Raw genomic sequence first — 8,416 nt, 5'->3', positions numbered from 1 at the left:
TCCTCTTTTGTGTTTGTTTCTCTAGATATGAATGAAATCATAGTCTTTCGTGTTTGCCTTCTACTTAACATAATTTTTGACTCATGAATATTGTTATCCCTTTATTTTATTTTTGTCACTGGGTAGTATTCTATTCAATACTATGGATCTATGACTATTCATTTATCCATTCACCAGTTGGTGTTAACTTGGGTAACTTTCTATTCTGGGCTTTTATGAATTATGCTGCTATGAACATTTATATGCAGGTCTTCCTATGGACATAATCTCCCCTTTCCCTTTTAAGGGAGCAGAGTTCTTGTGTCGTATGGTGAAGTAGTAGTTTAAGATAAGTACCGCTGTGATATTGTGGGTTAGGGGTTGGGCTGCCAACCACAAGGTAATGTCAGTTATTTAAATCCACCACCTGCTCGGTGGGATAAAAATTAGGCTGTCTTTCCCATAAAGATTTACATTCTCAGAAACCCTATATAGGGTAGTTAAGAGTCTGAATCAACTTGTTTGGGTTTTATGTCTAAGGTTATAAGGGGTTGCCATATATTTTCCCATAGTTGTTGCACCAATTTTCATTTCCAACAATAATGTATGAGATCTCCAGTTTCCACATTTGCCAATTCTTGGTATTTTCAGCCTTTTAAATTTGGTACCCTAGTAGATATGAAATGATATCTCATTTTGCTTTAATTTGCATTATCTGATGCCTTGTGCTGTTTAACATCTTTTTATGCGCTTATTTGCATTCATATCTTTTCTTTGTTAATTTTATTAAATCATTTGTCCATTTTTATTAAGTTCTCTGTTTTATTTCAGACTTTCTGATAACCACATTAGTATTTCTTTATGTAGAATCAGTCACCTATTTATGGACATTTATGTACCCAGTATTTTAACACTATTAACAGTTTTAATTACTCAATATTGCTCCTTAAATTTTGCTTGGCACTGCCAAGAAACATATTTTAAAACTCTAAAATTCTATATGGATTTGTTTGTTCTGCTTTTACAAGGTCCATGCTAATATTCTAACAGTCATGCTTTCCTTTCATGACTTCTTTGGCATAGTGGTTACACTGGGCTGCTGACTGCAAGGATAGCAGTTGGAAACCACCAGCCAACTCTAAGGGACAAAGGTGGGCTTTCTACTCTCCTACAGATTCACAGTCTCAGAAAATCACAGGGCAGTTCTTCCCTGTCCTACAGGGTTGCTATACGGCAACATCAACTTAATGGTAGTGAATTTGGAGGGGGTTCTTTGGGGTAGAGAGAAGGAAAATAAATGAGTACATCATTTTTGACTTATGGATGTGACATAATTTATTTAACCAATTCTATTTTGTTAGATATTTATGTTGTTTCTACTTTTCTACCTTTATGAAAGGCAATCCTGGAAAAAGAATCCTTGTGTATACATATTTTCACAGTTGTCTGAATATTTTCTTAGAATAAATTATTTTAGGTACATATTGCCAAACTCTCCTAAAGGAAAATTTTACTAATTCGTTTTCTTTGGCTTGCTAATTACAGAAAATTTCTATCATGTACAAAATATGGAATATAATATAATAATATAATACCCCCCTGACCCATCTTTGAGCTACAAGTCACCAAAAACTTGCCAATTTTATTTTACATATCTATATGCTCACCATTTACCCATTCCCACTCCTTCTCTGAATATATCATTTTAAAGCAATTTCTAAATATTGTATTATCTAATCTCTAATACTTCAAAATGCATTTCAAAAAGAAACACTTTAAAAATACATAACCACAATACTCTAAATAACTGAAAAATAATTATATATTTTTATAAAACCAAAATAAACAAACCTACTGCCATCAAATCAATTTGTACCCATAGCCATTCTATATAGGGTTTCTAAGATTATGAATCTTTAAGGGAACAGATAGCCTCATCTTTCTCCTGTAATAACTACTTATACATGTGTCAAATATTTGGGCTGTGGTTAAACTTTTTCAAATGTCTCATAAGTATTTTTAAGCAATTGTGGATTTTTTGTGTTTCTATATATTATGTAAAAGATTTAAACATGGCTTATATAGTGCATTTGTTGGAAAATCTCTTAAATTCCCCTTAATCATAAAATTTTCCTTCTTATTTTAACCTGCACAAGCTATCTACTGAGGAAATTAGATTGTTCTCTAGCATTTCCAGCAATCTTATGAATTGATTTGCATTTGCACTGTACGATTATCAATGAGGTGGAAACATTTCCATATGTTCATTGCTGTCATCCTGGTAATTCTCTTCAGCTTTCTTATTTATATTGAATGTGGGCACACAGAGGTTGATGCTTCTCTCATAAATGTGTAATGATTTCCTGTTATAAAGAACATAACGTTGTAATATATTTGTACGTATTGACTCAGTTTATCTTTTACTTTTTCTTTATGTTTGACATCAATTTTTAAAATGTGTCAAATGAAGACCACACTCCACAGTGGGCTATACCACTTAGTATAGTTCGCTACAATTTTGTGGCCTACATTTTAAAAAATGTATCAAATGTATCAATCGCATGTTGAAGTTTCAAACCCATTAAATTAATTATAAATAATTTATTGTCAACCACTAATTACTTCTTAACAAAGAATTAATAATTACAGTAACTGTTCCCCCTTTCCGTCTATTTTTCCCCATCCTACTTTTAATTCTCTTCCCAAACTAGGTTTTCTTAATTTTTGTAGTAACCATCTTCACACTCATCACAAACACACTGTTTCCTATGTTATTATTGCGTTTTCTTTGTCTTTTGCTCTTGCATTCTTACAGCTGGTTTGTCAATTTTTTTTCGGGATTTTGAGTCTATGTAGAAGAAATTTGATGACTTGAATTGGAACGTATTGGAATTTTTGCAGTGTCACCAAGAAAATATATTTACCCTTCATCTAGGTCCTCAATATCTTGCTTGCTTTACCATTTTGTAAAACGTCCCCTGTCACTTCAAAATGATTATTATATATCAGTCAGTGGCCTGCTACTGTGTCCCTGGAAATGAGATTTAGATGTGAACGATTCCTAACAATTGTGTATGTACTACAAAGATGATTTCTATTACTCTACTATTTTCTCTATCCACTCTCTTCTTCCAGCATGCAATCTTGCTATTTTAAAGTAGTTTTATTGGTATATAATTCACCAAACATGCAATTCAATAGTTCAATTATATTAAGAAGTGTTGTGCATTCATCCCTACAATCACTTTCAGACCCCTTTCTTTTTTTTCGTACATACTTCTTGGCATCTATATAAGTAATGTTAAGTGTTTTTCAAATGGTAGGTTTACGCTCGTGGTTTATCCACCAACAGACATTTGATTTGAATTTCCAGTAGGGTTCACTAATCACCCTAGTAAGAATGTATGTTGTTTTGGAGCATCCGTAGAACAAGGTTAAATGACAGCAACTGATTACCATAGTTTTCTCCTCACCCCCTCTCATCTAGAGAAAATGAAACCAGCTGAGGTGAGGCGTCCCTTATCAAATTGGTTTTTAAGATGTACAAATAAGGGGTTAATATAATGTTCACGGGCACCAGGCAGCACACTCCTTTATTCTTTGGGAGACCAGATTAGAATTACTTGACCTCAGAGCAAAGGCCTGTCTTCATCTTGGTGTTTAAACTTAAAGTAGTGGACTCATGATATTTGTCTTTCTGTGACTGACTAATCTCACTCATCATAATGGTTTGCAGGTCTATCCATGGCATGAGGTGTTTCATGGTTTCATCACTGTTTTTTAGGGATGCATAGTATTCCATTTTGTATATGTAGCAAAATTTCTTTATCCATTCTTTAATGGTGGGCATTTGGGCTGTCTCCAGCTTCTTGCTATTGTGAACTGTGCTGCAATGGACATGGAAGAGGATATGTCTGTTCATGTCCCGTGTCTTCCTTTTGGGGGTTATACACCAACCAGAGGTACTGCTGAGTTTCACGGTATTACTATTTTCATTTGTTTTAGGTAGCACCATATCACTTTCCACAATAGTTGCACGTATTTATAAGCCCATGAGCAGCGTATAAGAGTTCCGATCTCTCCACAGCCTCTCCAACATTTGTCGTTCTCTGTTTTTGTGAATCTATTGTTGTGGGTTTATTGATCATTGGGGGCTATTAGTGTGGGTGTAAAGTAATAGCTCAACATTTTTTAATTTGCATCTCCTGGATGGCTAGATATTTTCATATTCTCTTTCTTTTCCTTTGTTAAATTGGTCAGTGGTTTGTCATTTTGTTAATTCTTTCAAATAACCAATTTCTTTTCTAGTTTATATTTTCCATTGTTTTTCTCTTTTGTAATTCATTTATTTCTGCTCCAGCTATGATTTGCGCCCCCCACCACCACCCATGTTGTTGGAGGACTTTTCTTGTTGCTGCTATTCTTGTTGTAGGAAGTATTTTGTTAAGGTATTGATTTGAGGTTTCTTTCCTTTTTCACGTGTGTATTGATTGAAGTAAATTGCCTCATGATAAATCATTTTGCTGTGTCCCAAAGGTTTTGGTGTGATTTGTTACCATTCTCTTTTACTTCAAAGAATGTCTTAATATATTTGATGCATTAGTCAATCATTTTTAAGTAGTATGTTATTTATTCTCTATGTGTTTTCTATTATTTCCAGTTTTATAGCATTGTGATCTGAGAAAATGGATTGTAGGATCACAATGTTTTTGAATTTATTTAGGCTTGTTTTGTGGTTTAACAAGTGATCTATTTTAGAGTATGTACTGTATGTATTGAAAAAAATACACTGTTACATTTCTTGTCAAACTGTTTATTTTTTTTTTTCACCTCTGCCAGTATTTGATTGATGTGTTTTGAGGGTCTTTTATTGGGTGCATATGTTTATCATGGTTATATTTTCCTAGGTCTATTGCTTCTTTAAACATCATGCAGTGTGTATTCTTGTTTCTCATTGTTATTTGTCTTTAATTCTATTTTATCAGAGGTTAATATTAATATTAATACTCCTTCATTTTTATGGTTGCCATCTTTCACCATTCTTTGATTTTTAGTCCACTTTTATTTTGAGTTTAAGATGTGTCTCCTGTAGGCAGCTCATAGACAGACCTGTTTTCTAACCCATTCTGCTGCTATCATTATTAATATATATGGGGTTTTTGCTGTCATTAGACTGTGTTTTATTCATTGTTTCATTGGTGTCTTTGTTCTTCTTTATTTCTGTGTTGTTTTGAGGCCTGCTTTCAATGTATTGGGGTCTGAATGGTGTTCTACTGGACCAAGTTCTAATATTTGTCTGCTGTTGTTGATTTTCTGCACATAGTGATCCCATTCATATTTCTTTTTTGTGTTATCTTGTGTTTTGAATTCTTCTACCTTTTTCCTTATCTGGAAATGTCCCTGTTTTGCCTTCATATTTGAAAGATCATTTTGCTGGATATATGTATCACTCCATCGTCTTATTGCCGGTACAGTTTCAATGACGGTTTTCCCCTAGTGGCACTAATGATTCTCTTCTATTCCATTGACTATGTTATCAAAATTTGGGCTTCTATTTTTCTTCTGGGTTTCTATTTGAGGTTCTCTTAGCTTCTTGCTTAGTTATTGTCTCATCTTTTGTGAAATTGGGGAAATTTTATCCATGAATTTTCATGCTGTTTTCTCTGTAGATTGGTTTGTTGGTTGGTTCGTGCTCTGAGATCCAGCTGAGACAGCTTGTTTCTCTTGAGAGTATCTCACAACATTCTCAGGCACTCTTTGGATTCTTTCATTTTTGTTGTTGTTCTTATTGTTGTTGATTGTTTCCCTATTCAGTTGTAGTCAGTGATTGTCTTCAAGCTCAGTGATTCAATTTTCTATTTCTTCCATTCAATTCCTCAAGTCTTTTCATGTGGCCTCATTCTGTTATCTCATTGTTTCACATCTGGGGTAACTTTTGGTGTAAGGCTCTTAGTTTTTCAATTTCTTCCATTGGTCACATGATTGTTATCTACATCTCTTGGAGGAAACTAAACCCCATTCTTTTGGATTTTATTTCTGCTAATTCTGGGACATCTTTTTGCAGTGTACTCCAATGGGTTTGGGAGATTTTCAGTGGCTTGAGTTCATTTTTATTTATTTTCTGGTGTACAACAGTTGACTGCTGATTTTGCAGCATTTTAGTGCTGTTACTAGTAGTGTGGAGATGCTGGGTTGTGTAAGGTAATTAGTTATTTTGAGTTATAAGAGAGAGGTGCAACAGATGAAATGGAAAAAAATGTGAGGGAGAAGGGTAAGGGGGGTATGGGTAGATGAAGAGAGATAAAATAAAAGTAATAGTAGTACTAGTAAGAAACCTTCTGGATAAACAAAAAATTTGCAAAAATAATGAAAAATCTGTTTGGGGGCCAGTAATAAGACTTAATAGTTAGCATGGAAGTATAGTTCAATAGGAGAGAGCAGAAAGAGATAGTGTGAGCAAATAATCAAGCCAGAAGATTCAGATAGATAAATAGATAGATAGATAGATAGAGAAATTAAGGCAGCAAAGTTAAAGATAAAGTAAAGAGAGAAGGAAGATAAATCCAAGATGGGAAGGAAGGTGAAAGAGAAAAAAAGAGAGAGACTTATATGTGCAGAGTATAGGAGGGATTAAAAAAAAAGAAGGGCTTGGCTAGGTTGTAGATAAGAAGTTCTGTTGCTATTGAGTAGGAAGATGACCCAACTTTTAAGAAAAGTCTGGTTTAGCTGTGCATGGTTTGCCTGTGTCTACCTGGGATGCACATGTATCTGCAGGGGGCCAGAGTCATGCAGAAAGAGGATATGACAGTCAAAAAGTAATGTAGATTAAATTAAAATAAAAGAATATATAAAGAACAATAGAAACCCACATTTAGATGTAGACTCCAGCTTTTCATAAAGGTTGTTATGTGCATGTATCACGGGAGGGGTGTGTGCATGGGGAGAAGCATGCTAATGAAGGGGAAGTAAAGAAAAAAGGTAATGGAGAAAAGCATTGCATGGGTAGTGAGGATGTCTGCACCAAGCAGCCCAAACAGTCTTTTTGAGCAGGGCTCCCAGGGGCCTGCTAGGTTTTGGGTTTGCCTGGGTGAACTGAAACAGAAACTGAGAATGATCAGCTCATGCAGAGAAAATGTTTGTTCCCTGAAGAGGCTCGGTCAATAGTGAAGGAGAGACAGAGACCATCAGCTGTATTTACCGGTTCCCCAATTTAAAAAACAAAACAAAACATTTGATGTGCTTACATTTTATGTTGTATTTCTGGCTTCCTGGAAGAACCTGATTCCCCTTTTGTTGGGAATTCTCTGGTATTTTGTTGGGAATCTCTTCCCACTTCAGATATTTAAAATACCCTGTGGAAAATATTCTATTAGTTGTTTTATGCTTACGTAATACTTACCCTAGGTCATAGACATTCATAGCCATTACTACAGCCTCTATGAAAAGCTAAACAGTAAAAAAGAGCAACAACAGTTTATGAAAGCTAAACAGAAGGAAAAAGCAATGATAGTTTATGATCAACTATAAGTTAAAGTGTAGTCATGAGTAGAAGTTCCAGAGTACTGCACCAGCTTCCTTGGATTAGATGCTCAGCAAGACCTTAGCCCTGTATAATACTCTTGCCCCCAAGTCATTCCATTTAGGGGAATTGTACTCTTATTAGACCTTTAAAATGTATTTTTAATAAAATATAGGCCATCCTGAAGTCAGTGTATGAAGACAAATTCCTTTTAAAAGCTGATCAGTAAAATTGTTTTGATTAGAAAATGACTTGTATGAAATTAGAATTAGGTTATTATAAATGCATCTCATATGGCTCATTTGTCTAATGGATAAAGGGCTAATCAACCAACTTTATGCTACATTTATTCTTCCTTATTATGTAAGAATTATTCATAAATCATGGAGGTAGATGCTATCAAAAATATTTTATTAAGTAAATACAAAAATATTCTTGTAACTCTCAAGCACCAATGGGTAGCAATTATTTGTTTTGGTGAAGATCTAGGTAAGGGGGAAAAAAATCCATGTGTAAGGAAGCCATCATGATCTACTTCTCAAATTCTATACGGAAGACTTAAGTTTGATTCCTGGCCAATGAATCTCAAGCATAACCACTACTTCTCTTTCAGTGGAGGTTTACGTGCCACTATCATTCAAAACAGGCTTTAGTGGAGCTTCCGGACTAACACAGACTAGGAAGAAAGAACTGGTATTCTATTTCCAAAATATCAGCCAATGAAAATATTATGGGTTACAGTAATCTTATTCATTTTAGACTGATGTCCCCATGACTTGGGCCCGACTACACAAAGCTAACAATAGCTATATGTGTAATGAGGACCTAAGTTTTTATAAAGGCTTCTCAAAAACATTTTCAGCTTTAGCTTCTGGTCAATGGTAGTTTTGGTAGACTGGCTGCTATTTTTGATTAGTT

At 34.5% G+C, this 8,416-nt stretch overlaps 1 pseudogene; it reads left to right on the top strand.

Moving 5' to 3' along the window:
- Positions 1-2,351: 2,351 nt before the first annotated feature.
- On the top strand, positions 2,352-2,511 carry LOC115869771 (annotated as a pseudogene).
- The last annotated feature ends 5,905 nt before the right edge of the window (positions 2,512-8,416 follow it).

This window comes from Echinops telfairi, unplaced genomic scaffold (assembly GCF_000313985.2).
Source record: "Echinops telfairi isolate 266 unplaced genomic scaffold, ASM31398v2 ScPeMD7_44;HRSCAF=162, whole genome shotgun sequence".
Lineage (NCBI taxonomy): Eukaryota > Metazoa > Chordata > Mammalia > Afrosoricida > Tenrecidae > Echinops > Echinops telfairi.
This window is presented reverse-complemented; position numbering and strand designations above follow the sequence as displayed.